Raw genomic sequence first — 12,554 nt, 5'->3', positions numbered from 1 at the left:
GCCACCAACATCCGTCCATAACTCACATGGTACGCGGCACGGTGGCTGCAATGGCATGGAAGCGTGGCTGCCGAGAGGAGCTACCCCACGTCCAAAGTCAGGGGCAGTGGCAGAGAGGAGCAAACCCATGTCCAAGGTAAGGTGAGGCAGCTGCAGTTTGCTGGAGCAGCTGTGAAGAGATACTCCACCTTCAAGGTAATCGAAACCCAAGTAAGATGGTAGGCACTGAGAGAGGGCATCAGAGGGCAGACAGACTGAAACCACAATCACAGACAACTAGCCAATCTGATCACATGGACCACAGCCTTATCTAACTCAATGAAACTAAGCCATGCCATGTGGGGCTACCCAAGACGGTCGGGTCACGGTGGAGAGGTCTGACAGAATGTGGTCCACTGGAGAAGGGAATGGCAAACCACTTCAGTATTCTTGCCTTGAGAACTTGAATGTCCCTAAAAATGAGTTCTCCATTAAAATATAGAAGGGCATTTGGCAGTACTAAAATTATGATGGGAAACAGAATTTTGGAATCCCAAATAACTTTCTTGCCTGCCATCAATGTGAATAAAGTGGGCCAGCCATGTCCTTTACATATGTTCTACACTTTCTCTAGTGTCCCTTATGATACAAAGAGGGAAACTAGATGGACAACCTCCACCATAGCTATTTATCAGCAAAGATGTCATCATAATGAACTGTGGATTCTCTGTAGACTTTTCCATAAGCATGAAGCTCATCAGGATAATGGGGAGGCTGTGAATCTCTGTATTAGGACATGATACGCAATTCTGGCTGCGGTAAGCAAAGACATGGTGTTGAGGGATGAGGACCCTGAAGTTTTAAGATCTGACATCCCTGTTAGCACTGAAATTTGAACTACAGCAGTGATTTTCAACATTTTAAAAGTCATATTGCCCTTTCTCACATAAAGTCTTAATGAAATCCCAATATATAAAAAAGATACAAGCAGACTTGATTGAAACTAGGACGGGAATCCTGTGGCTCCACCTCCTCATTTGCTCCCTCCTGTTTGAGATGGCAAGATATTTCCTGGGAAAACTAGGGCTTCACAGAACTGCATGAAAATTTCTGACCCAAAAGACACGTCTCTCAAGTGACTTGTTTCCATATTAATGCCTAATTCTCTCTTAACATCATAAAATAAGAGGTGGCAATTTATTGTTTTGGTAAACAAATTGACATCAATATGGAAAAACATCATACTTAAGAATGGACTAAGCCTTTTCCACCTATTGAAAAAGGACAATGTGAAATACTGCTCAAAAATTTTTTTTAATCATTGCAAAGTGCCTAGGGATATTTTTCTGGTGACCAACAGTCTAAAGATCTAAGGGAAACACAACAATGCCAGCTTAACTGAAGCATACACAGAGGAGAGAAGAGTCCCTTGGCATCTAGCCATCTCTGTGCCCAATATTCAACAGGAGGGCAGCATAGAAAGCAATCTAGTAAAGTGTTGACAGAATTAATCACCCTCCACTTTCCAGCTTTCTTTTACTTCCTGGGCTAAGAAATTAGAAGGCTCTGGCTGAATCAGCTACACAATGACATTTCTCCAGAAGCACAGTTTTCCTGGGGAAATAAAGCTAATGAAAGGACAGGCTAACTATGTTTGATTTCCTCAAAGCCCACTGCCTAATTTTATATGAATTGTCTGATTTCTTTTAGACCTTAAGTCCATGGCCCAGTGACGCTGCATTTCTCAGAGAAAACAGAGAAAAACACCTGTGAATAAATTGAAAATTTAAAGTACTGATGTCTTGCACATGGATGGCACTTACCTAATGTCAAAGCCCTTCCGCAGATTACTTCAACGCATAGTAATAAATATCTACCACTTATTCCAGTCTGTCTCTAATCCCTATCATGATAGGTGAGTTAGATATTATCCCTCAATTTTACAGAAGTGGAAACTGAGCCAGAGCAAGAATAAGTGACTTGCCCACAAATGGCAGACTTCCATTTTGAATTCAGGACCTTGGACATCTGATCCCCGAATCTGATTGCCTCTCCAGGCTCTCTTTCAATGTCAGTCCTTCTCAGGCATGATGCAGTACTACAAAATTACCTCAAGAGCTACAGATGGGGTCCCAGCCAAGACAAATTCTCTTCAAACAAGAGCATGGAGAAGTGTGTTGATCTTCAGAACTCAGAGTAGACGGACGGTATCATCCTTTCTCAGGGATGGGGAGAATAACCAGTTTAAGCTTTCCAGGTGTTCCGGGAAGATTGTGGTTTCTGTAAGCATGAAGGATTTTGTCTGTTATTCTAAAGGCAACAGGGAAACACTGAATCTTCTGAATATTTTACAGTAGTGAGAATTTGAAGGTGCAAAAAGGCTTAGCATTTTGTCTAAGACCGCTAGTTTCAACCCTGGCCTCAGTATATGATTCATGTTCCTTGTTGCATCCAGTTTCAACTGGTCAGAAATGCATAATCTCAGGCCCCAGGCTCACTGAATCAGAAAATAGTTTGAACAAGATCCCCAGGTGACTCATAGGTGCATCAGAGCTTGAGAAGCACTGCTCTGAAGTATGAATACTTCCCCGAATGCTGGGCCTCTGCCTGCAGTCAAGTTTGTATATCTGGGCTTCCTGCAAGTCAAGGAGGCAAATGGAAAGTGAGAAGGAATATGTGGTTTCATTTAGGGGTGGTTATGTCAACACCCTCCCCTACAGGCTCCTCCCCACCAAGCAAACAATTATCAGCTCCAGGGCAGGTGGAGTCCAAGGCCCCTGATTGACCCATTTCATCAATCATCACCTCAAAGCACACAGGAGAAAGAGGTCCTGGTAGACGAGCACTCAGCACTGAGAAAGACTGAGGTCCCCGGTCGCTGACAAGATGGGCCCGTGGAGTTGGGATGAGGAAGGTCGGGACTAAGGAACATTAGGCATTCACCCCGCTGCTCTGATTGGTAATTAAGTGACTCGTCTACTGGCGGACAGTCCTGCATGTTCCCCCAGGCATCTGTTAGTTCTTCGAAAACCACTACTGACAAAATGAGGTTTGCCCTTGGTACACAGATAATGACTGAGCTTGACAGGTGTGGCGCGATTAGAAAATTTCTACATGAAGCTCATTCTGCTAGCCACTCCACAGTAAACAGACTCATTAGAACTTGCAGGTCCCTGGAGGCAAAGCATGTTTGACATTATTAATTGGCTTTTCTGTATAAGGAGTCAAATAGATGAAAAGGTTTATCAAGCTGAAATAATTAATTTTGCCTGAATTCGCTGACAGTTCATTTCTCCTGTAAAAGACCATTTTAAGGTCCCCCCTTTTTTTTTTCAAATTTCAAAGTTCAAAAGACATAATAGTGGCAAAAGTGAAGCTTTTTAGTAAATTATAATTAAAGGGAATTTAATTAACTTAGACCTGGGGAAGGGGAAATAAAGGAATTGCTATCTGTGTCTATACAGAGGTCTAGATGGTTGAACATCTCATGACTTAATAATGCATTAATTTTAATCTAATCAAAGTATTATAAAAGAGGTAATTATATGTTTAAAAATTACCAGGCTCCAATAGTGGGATTTTTAAACACTTAATACTTACCCAGTTTCTCGTTAGCAAAGTTATAATTGTTGTTCTCAGATTCTGCTTATTTAAAGATGGGGGTTACAGGCAAGAGGTTAATTGAATAAATCATTGTAAGAACCCATGTTGAAACTATGATGAACTACAAAGTTTGCATTCCCTGGCTGCAAAAGATTTTTTTTCTTCCCTTTTTTTCTCTGTGTCTTTCTGTGTCTCTAAAAATAGCAAATTATTTCCATTCCTTTATATGTGCTCCTGAATGCTCCCACACCCACTCTTTGCCCCACAAAGCCAAAATCCAGTTCACATAAGAGTCTGCAAAACTTTCATTTCCAGTGTGATTTTGTAGTTTCAGTGTGAGACTTCTTAGTCTTAAGCAATGGATGATAAGATGCCAAGAATGGGTGAAAAGAATCATGATATCTCCAAGTGGTCATTAAACAGTAGGGTTTTGATTTCTGTAAAGGGCAATGTATCTGGACGTTTCACTGATTAAAGACTGAGTTCTTAGGAATATCTGAAAGAGTATAGCTGCTTTGCAGCTAAGAAGTGTCTTGCCATATAAGCCCACATAATCAGTTTGTAGTTCAAAGATGATTCGATTTTCCCTAAAACAGTCTGACCCTGATGAAATAAAAACTGGTCAGGAAGGAGAACTAGGCAGAGGAGTTATGGAGAGTGGTTCTTCCATATCTAGTGGTATGTATTAGACCAGTTCCTCAAACTGTTACCTCCTTCCATCATGGACTCAGCTCAGGCAGCCTGAATATCTTCACCCAACTCACCCCTCCTCCTATTCTATCCCATGATGACTGACCTCCTAAAAATCTAATGGCAATGTTGGTTATTTTCAGCTTGTCATTGACATTTTTATAATGCAGAAATACTTGTTGGCTATCTTCATTAAATACCAGGGCATTTATGGAGTCTCTCTGTTTGCTCTTCAACCTCAATTGGAGGCAAGAGTTTGGTTACCCGAGACTCACTATTACATTTCTTCAAGTAGTGTCTTTAAAAAAGTGATCACATTCAAGTGAAAATTAACACAGAAAGATTCACATCCTGTTGCATCATTTTGAAAAATATAAGAACTCTTCTACCTTTTGCCAAAACATCCTTAGGTACACTCTTCAAAGGAGAGACATAGGGCATACATAGTGGCCACCTTACAGATATCATCTCAGTTCTCAGAGCAACCAAGTGATATTGTCTCCATATTAAAGATGAGACAGTTGAGGGTCAGAGATAGGGGGGGAAAATGCTCCTTAAGGTCACACATTTCAGAAACAGAGCTGGTTTGCTTGACTTCAAGACCCATGTAATTTCCATTAGAAAGGAGTAACCCAAAAAGTTACAGACATCAGATTCCCAAACTGTAAACACTTGTAACATTTACCAGAGAGTTAACATTTGGGGTAAGAAATGTCATAACCCAAAAAGCAAATATCTATTTCCTTGCTCAGAGGAATACTCGCAAAGACGTATTTAAAAAAATGGGAAACTTAAGACCTTCCAGTCCAACAGTCACAAACTTATTGTTGATCAATTTCCCACTCCTGCTTCCTTATATTAGTTCCCTAATTAACCATATGTTAATTCCCTGTGCCATTGTGATTGAATAGAGGGCTGGATATGAGGTTGGGAAGAGGGAGGAGGTTTTTGTGCAAAGATTCAGGGCTTGTGCTGCTATCACTCACCAGCATGTTTTCCTCTGAAGTCAATACGTTGTTCCATTTCAAACACGCTTAAAGAAAACACAAATTGATTTATTTACAATTCTGAACTACTTATCAAACACTAATGATCAGTGCCTAGTAAAACACAGGCTGAAAATATGCCATGCAATGCTTAGTCATTCTGCTAATGGAACTAATATTTCTCCACTGTGCCTCTCATTCTACTCTCTCACCCTTTGCCTCTCTTTATTTATTTCTATAATTCTTCCTGGTAAGAGTTAGAAACCCAGAAGGGATCTATGTTAGTGTGGTCAGTTCCAAAGACTCCAGAGAAAGCCCACATCTACCCAACACCTCCCTTTCATTCATTAACCCACCAGGGGCCAAGACTAATTAGATCAGCCTGCTCATTTTGAGCCGATAATTGATTTAAATAGGTTGCTCATTTAAAGTAGAAGAAAAGACTGCTAAACATTTGGTGCTGGGATTTTTTTTTTTTTTTTTCCTTCCCTGCAACTTTCAATTGCTTGTTCAATGTAGCATAAAATGTAGAGGTCTCCCTTTTCTTTTCTCTCTTTTTTTAAAGGGGCCATAAAATTAATTACAATAAGTAGGCAACGGGCAGGGGCAGGGGGTTAACTGATGGCTCTAATGAGCTGCGGAGCTTTGGGAAAGCTGGACCACTCATGCTGTTTGTTGGCTGCGAGGGGCCATGGCTTCCAACAGGAGCACAGCGTAAAGAGGTCCTTTGGACTGATTCTGTCTTCATGGCAACCAAAGTAGCTAAGCTTCAAACAAAAGGAGCCTTCCTTTCGGAAGGTGGGGACATTCTGGAATTGTTTCCTTACCATTAAGCAAGAAAAGACCCTCAAAATGCCATTCCATGATACACTCCCACCCCCAAACTCCTGTTTTTTACACAATTTGTGAGTGGGAAAGTTAGAGGAAAACTTGGACCTACTCTATATTCTGAAGACCTTTCCCTTCTCAAAGGGTCTTTCATGACCCGTCCTGTACCATATTGATTTATTTCAAATGTGAATCAAAAACGTTTAGACTAGGCTCCTCTTGGAAACTAAATCGTCCTGTTAGTTTATACTATTCAGCTGACACAATGAAAAGAGCTTTTGTCTGCAGCCTGGAGGGCAAGAGGTGGAAGCCACACTTGTAATTTGTTCTGTAAATTTTATTTTGCAGTGTTTCCTATCACAGGAAGAAGGGAGTGCTCAACTTGGTGAGGGGAACTGAGGAGTGCCGCAATATCTTTAAAGGTAAATAAAATGATTGGAAATAGAAAAGTTACCCCCCAAACAGCACCATGCTATATTTCAGATGTTTCTAAGTTCCTACTTTACACTAGCAACATGATCCACATAAGAAGCACATGGGCTTTGAAGGCAGAGCGACAAACCTGGGTTTCTACCCTGATTCAGTCACTTCTGTGCTCTGTGTAAGTCACTTGTTCTCTCTAATAATCTCTTTACCTTTAAAATGGAGACACTGAAGTCTATTTTGGAGGCATATCCTAAGGGTTAGAGATAATGTCAGAGCCTAGCATAGGACCTGGCTTTAATAAGCACTCATAGATAGTAGCTATAATGCAAAACTGGCTTCCTAAAAACCAGGGAGGGTCACTCAGCCTTGTTTTGTTGTCTGAGGCCAGGCAGTTCAGAAGAAAGTATCATTGTATTGCACACAGGGCCAGCCTCGAGAGTACAACCTGCACAGAGACAAAGGGCCTAACACTCAGAAGGACCCCACCGTTGCTGTCTTGAAATGCTTAATTTTTGAACAGAGGACCCTGCATTTTCATTTTGCACTGGGTCCTGCAAATTATGTGGCCCATCCTGATGGCATATTCCCCTTGGCTAATGCTGTCTCTGCCAATCTTGGTCTCTTGAAGAGTCTCCTTATATGAGGTCATGTCTGCGTTGGTGGCGCACTGCTTTCACACTTATAAATCACATTCTTTCTGCCTCTTCCACAAATTAGAACCAGAGGTGTAGCCTCTCCATTCCTTTGGGCCCAGGGCCTGACTGCCATGAAAAACTATTCAAGAGCACATGCTAGTGGCCGAAGGTCAGAATGGCACCTTTACAGTCCCATTGCCGACCCACTGAGAGCGCTCCTGTCTCAGAGGATGGATGCCTGAGCCAATGGGCGACAATGAGGACTGAGCATCCCTTTGTTAATTCAGCATTCTTGTGGCGGATCATTTTCACTGTTAATGACATACGAGTTGAGTCCCAGGTAATTTTTTTCAAAGCAACCAGTTGTGAAATATCTTGAGAAAACACTGCCAATTTCCAATCCTAATGACAGAGACACTGAAGGTAAATAAGATGAATATTTATGGGATACCTGATTGCCTAAATGAGTTCCCTAAGGTATGAATAATTGAATGTATGCTAATTAATTGGGAAAAGCCAGTAGGTAACTCTTTTTTATTTACATTAGCCTCATTTTATTTCATTTCTTAGAACTATTACAGTTCCCAGTTATTTCCTATGCTTCAGTAAAGTTGAGTGTCATTGAGAGAATTTCTAATAGACATCATGAGTCTTAATTTCAATAAGTGTATAAGCTAAGGTAGAATATGTAATGATAGTTCTTAGGACATAGTTACTTGGGTTTTCCTAACAAAAGCTGTTGGTTCATTGGTGCCTCGTGCTAGCTAGTTTTTTACATATGTATCCTGAATTATTCCTTATATTAATCCTATAAGGTTAGACATTGTACAGTTGTCTCCATTTTACAGATATGGAAACTGAGATAACAGTTAAGTGAACTGCTCATGGCTATGTGATGATAAGTATTAGAGCACAGATTCAAATTTGGCCTGCTTCAAAGTCCTTCCAGAAAGGCAACACAGACTTTCACCTCGAACAGAAGGTTTGGAAAACACAGGCCTTTCCTTACCATTTTGTAAACATGATCCCTGAAGACTTCACTCTAATGTCTGATATTGTTCTCAAAGAGCCACTAAAGTCAAATCAGTCAAAGTGACTAATTATTTTTTGAATATAGACTTTTAAAATAGTTTTTATTTTAAAACCATTTTAGGTTTATTTTAAAAATTACACAGAAGGTGCAAACAGATATCTTATGTCCCCCTCTTTCCACATCCAGGTTTTCCTATTAACATGTTGCATTCCTGTGGTATATCTAATTTGTGAGCCACTATTGATATACTATTATTAGGAAAAGTCCATACAGTTCACTTTTGCCTTGGGTTTTGACAAATGCATGTCCTATATCCACCATTATGGTGTCATATGGAATAGTTATACTGCTTTTGCTCCACCTATTCATTCCTCCACCCACTCTCCCACCATCCCCCCATCTGAAACCCTGGCAACCACTGATCTTTTTACTGTCTCTGTAATTTTGCCTTTTCCAGAATGTCAGGCAGAATCATACACACACAGTCTTCTCCAAGTGTCTTTTTTCACTTAGCAAAGTGCATTTGTTTCCTCCATGTTTTTCTATAGCTTGATAGCTCATTTCTTTTTATTGCTCAATAATATTCCGTTGTATGGATTATCACAGATTATTTATCTATTCACCTATGAAAGGACATCTTGGTTGCTTCCAAGCTTTGGTAATTACGAATAAAGTTGCTATAAACATTTATACACATGTTTTTGTGTGGACATAAGTTTTCACTTCATTTGAGTAAATACCTGGGAGCCTGATTGCTAGATCCTGTAATAATACTGTGTTTCAGTCAGTTCAGTCGCTCAGTCGTATCTGACTCTTTACTACCCCATGAATCGCAGCATGCCAGGCCTCCCTGTCCGTGTTCAGTTTTGTTAAAAATTGTCAAACTGTCTTCCAAAGTGACTTCACCATTTTGCATTCTTGCCAGCAATAAATGAGAGTTCCTTTGCTCTGCATCTTTCACCAGCATTTCCTGTTGTCTTTGTTTCAGATTTTAGCATTTTAATGGGTGTGTAGTAGTATCTCATTGTTGTTTTGATCAGCCATTTGTTCTTATTCAATTAAGAGTAAGCAGCTGTCTCCCAAGTAGGATGTGTATATCCTATCATTTGCACAAGATAATGCATTGAAATACACAGAGAAAAATGGCAACCACTTTTTTTTTCATTCATTATGTGAAATTTTATATTCTTTGCATATATTCTTAATGTATATAATATTTTATTAGCATAGAAATTCTGTATATTAATGCTTTATAAATTAAAAATTCTTATATTGTTAAGGTTCATGTTCTCTCTTTTTTTTTTTCAATTGACAGAAGTGTTCTATTAAAAGAGGACCCCACTGCCATAGAAAACCCTGGATCTATGAAGACATCAAAGACAAAGACCTAATTTTTCTCTCAAAAAGTGAAACTTGATTTCCATTCAATATTGAATTTGATGTTTAAAAATTCTGAAGTATGTCAGAGCTGAAGTTTATCTATGCTATTTTGTACTGGATACATCTACTAGTGTGACAAATTAGGTGTTTTCCCAGAGTAGCAGTTGTCTGAATTCATCTGCATGAAGGATACAAACAGGTATGTTTTCAGAATATTGTCAGAGTGGTCTTAGCTTTTCAAAGCAGTTTCTCCTATACCATTTTGTTAGGGGAAGCATATTGACTGAAACTGCCCACCCTGGCCAGGCACCATAGTAACTATTTGCATGAGTTATTTTACAATAGGAGGTCCTGGTAAGGAACACAGAACTAATAAGCCACCACCAACCAGAAGAGTTCGGGAAAGGTCAAAAGGAGACACCACATGTCCGACCACCTCCCAGAATCCTCCTCTCTGGCATCCATCTTGGCTGAACAAGGCGTGCACCACCAGGAAGGACTCTGAGTCGGAATGATTGGCTAAAGACAACCCGGAAACTAATCCCATCACCATAAAACCTGCAAGCTGTGTGGCAGAGCTGTTCTCCTGGGTTCCCTTACCCTACTGCTCTCCACCCGGGTGCCCTTTCCCAATAAAATCTCTTGCTTTGTCAGCACATGTGTCTCCTCGGACAATTTATTTCCAAATGTTACACAAGAGCCCAGTTTCGGGCCCAGGAAGGGTTCCCTCTTCCTGAAACAGTTTCACTTCACATATTAACAGAATGACTACTGCTGTTTTATTGATAGTTTCCTTTTCAAAACTGATTTTTAAAGGACCAGGGTGAACTGATAATCCTTATAGAATGAGTTCTATTGTTAATCTCATTTTATAGATGAGGCAACTGAAGCATAGAAAATTTAAATAATCCGCCAAAAGCTCCCAATTTGTAATTGGCAGAACCATGATTCACACTCAGGTGTAAATGCCAGAGTCCAGGCTCTTACTCATTAGATTATTTTGCCTAAAAACATTTATGTGCTTTATGAGGAGGCTTGTAGTCCACATAATTTAGAGGAAAAACTTGACCAGTTTGGCAAAAGGAAAACCAAACTGTGGACTACACCATCAGTGTAGATCTTTGTTTTCAAGTGCAAATACATGCTTTTTTCCAAAGCAATATATATTCAGGGCAGACACTGGCAAAAATTTTAATCACTACACATCTTGTGTGTTTGATGGGAAATACTAAATATCTTCTGTATATAGAGAGAAAATCTAAACCAAAGAGATCACATTTGTAAAAATATCACTCTTCACATCATAAAGACAGTATGAGAACCTGTCAAAAAAAAAAAAAATACCAAGGAACAAGTTGATACAGCCAGTAGAAGAAGAACTCTAAGTTTGGAAATTATTAATAGGCCTGATCCTTCAAAATGAGATGCTGGAAAACACTATCTTCAGTATGACAGTTGGACTCCAGAACACTTTAAGAACAACGATCAAAAATGTTAGATAGGATTTTCCTCCTGTTGACTAAAATGATGCACAATTTGAGAGCTGTGAGTTAAGTTTTATTTGGGGCAAAATGAGGACTGAAGCCAGGGAGGCAATACCCCAGATAACTCTGAAAGACTGCTCCAAAGAGGCACTGGGAGGAAGGTCAACACATAAGACTTTGGCAAAGGGGGAGTTCAATACCATTAAATCCTCATTTTATAAAAGGTTTTTTGCTAGTCATGAGGATCTGATGTCACCATGCAGGGATTTAGTACTTTTCTAGAAATAAGAGGAGATGCAAGGATTGAGATCATAAAATCTGATCCTAAAAACATCCAACTATCTAAAGACCTGTCCCACCAGATTCCCTGGAGCACAGAATGCCTCACTCGACCCTGAATTCCTCAGGGGCTGTTGAAAGTCAACAGCTGCAAGAGCACAGGTTTCACTCTCCAGAGGGTTCATCTGCAGAGGCAGATGGCAAGTTCCCTTGTACAATCACTGGCAATGCTCTTGGTAAGTGCCAATTTGTAGTTAACACTCCCTTCTTTCTTACTTCTCTCCCTCTCTTCCTCCCTTCTTTCTGAAATAAAAGAGGATATTGAGGATTTCATTGAGAACCACTGGTTGAGAATAACAGCTCTAAAGAAAGTTATGGAGGAAAGTAGTTTCATAAAATACAAAAGAACCTTTTTTCAGCTGGATTGGCCAGAATTTTGGAGTTAGATCCACTCTTGAAACCTCAATGAAGCATGATGATTATGTGGTTGTCAGTCTTTGATATAGCATTCAACAATCTAGTACCTTTTAGTATTCTCTCCTTTCTGTAGTCTCCATAGAGGTCTGCTAGTGAGACCTTCAGAATATGAGGGAAGTGATGGTTTGATTCCTTAGGCTCGGTCACAATAGACATTGAAGCTTCTGACTTGCTCTCTTAGATTTTTTGCTCTGAGAGAAGTCAGGCATCATGCTGTTATGAGACTCGAGATGTCCTGTGAAATGACCTGCCTGGAAAGGAACTGAGAACTCCTACCAATAGCCAGTACCAACTTATTAGCCACATGAGTGAGTCACCTTGGAAGAGGATCCTCCAGCCACAGGCAGTCCTTCAGATAACTGCAGCCCCAGCTAACACCTGACTGTGACTTCATAGAGATCCCTAGTATAGCCCAGTCATGCTTCTCCTGCATATCTAACCCACAGAAACTAAGAAATAATAACAATGGATTATTTACGTTACTTAAGTACTAGGGTGATTTATTATGCAGCATCAGGTAACTGATTCTGTCAGAAAGTCTGGATATTTGGCCAGAAATACAAAGGAACTGAGGCTGCAGATGAAACCAATTGGGTCAAAACCACATGTCAGCACCAAATTAAAACTAAAAAATGCCTGAACTAAAAAGTAAGTGACTAAATTAATGTAAAGCAAATGAATTTTTTTTTCAAATACTCCTTGAAACATGATCAGTTATCAAATTAGTGAAAAGAGAGAAAAGGAAAGGAAAGAA

The 12,554-nt window shown here is 39.9% G+C and overlaps 1 long non-coding RNA gene across 2 annotated transcripts; it reads left to right on the top strand.

Moving 5' to 3' along the window:
- The first annotated feature begins 6,053 nt into the window (after positions 1–6,053).
- On the top strand, positions 6,054–10,216 carry LOC133261143 (uncharacterized). 2 transcript variants are annotated; one of them, XR_009741029.1, is made up of 3 exons: positions 6,094–6,508; positions 9,496–9,759; positions 9,906–10,216. It is a non-coding gene; the product is annotated as an uncharacterized LOC133261143 (long non-coding RNA). The 2 variants fall into 2 exon arrangements; XR_009741028.1 differs by having other exon boundaries at positions 6,054–6,508; positions 9,496–10,216.
- The last annotated feature ends 2,338 nt before the right edge of the window (positions 10,217–12,554 follow it).

Source organism: Bos javanicus, chromosome 2 (assembly GCF_032452875.1).
Source record: "Bos javanicus breed banteng chromosome 2, ARS-OSU_banteng_1.0, whole genome shotgun sequence".
Lineage (NCBI taxonomy): Eukaryota > Metazoa > Chordata > Mammalia > Artiodactyla > Bovidae > Bos > Bos javanicus.
Note: the sequence above shows the minus strand (reverse complement) of the source record. Positions and strands in the feature narration are given on the sequence as shown.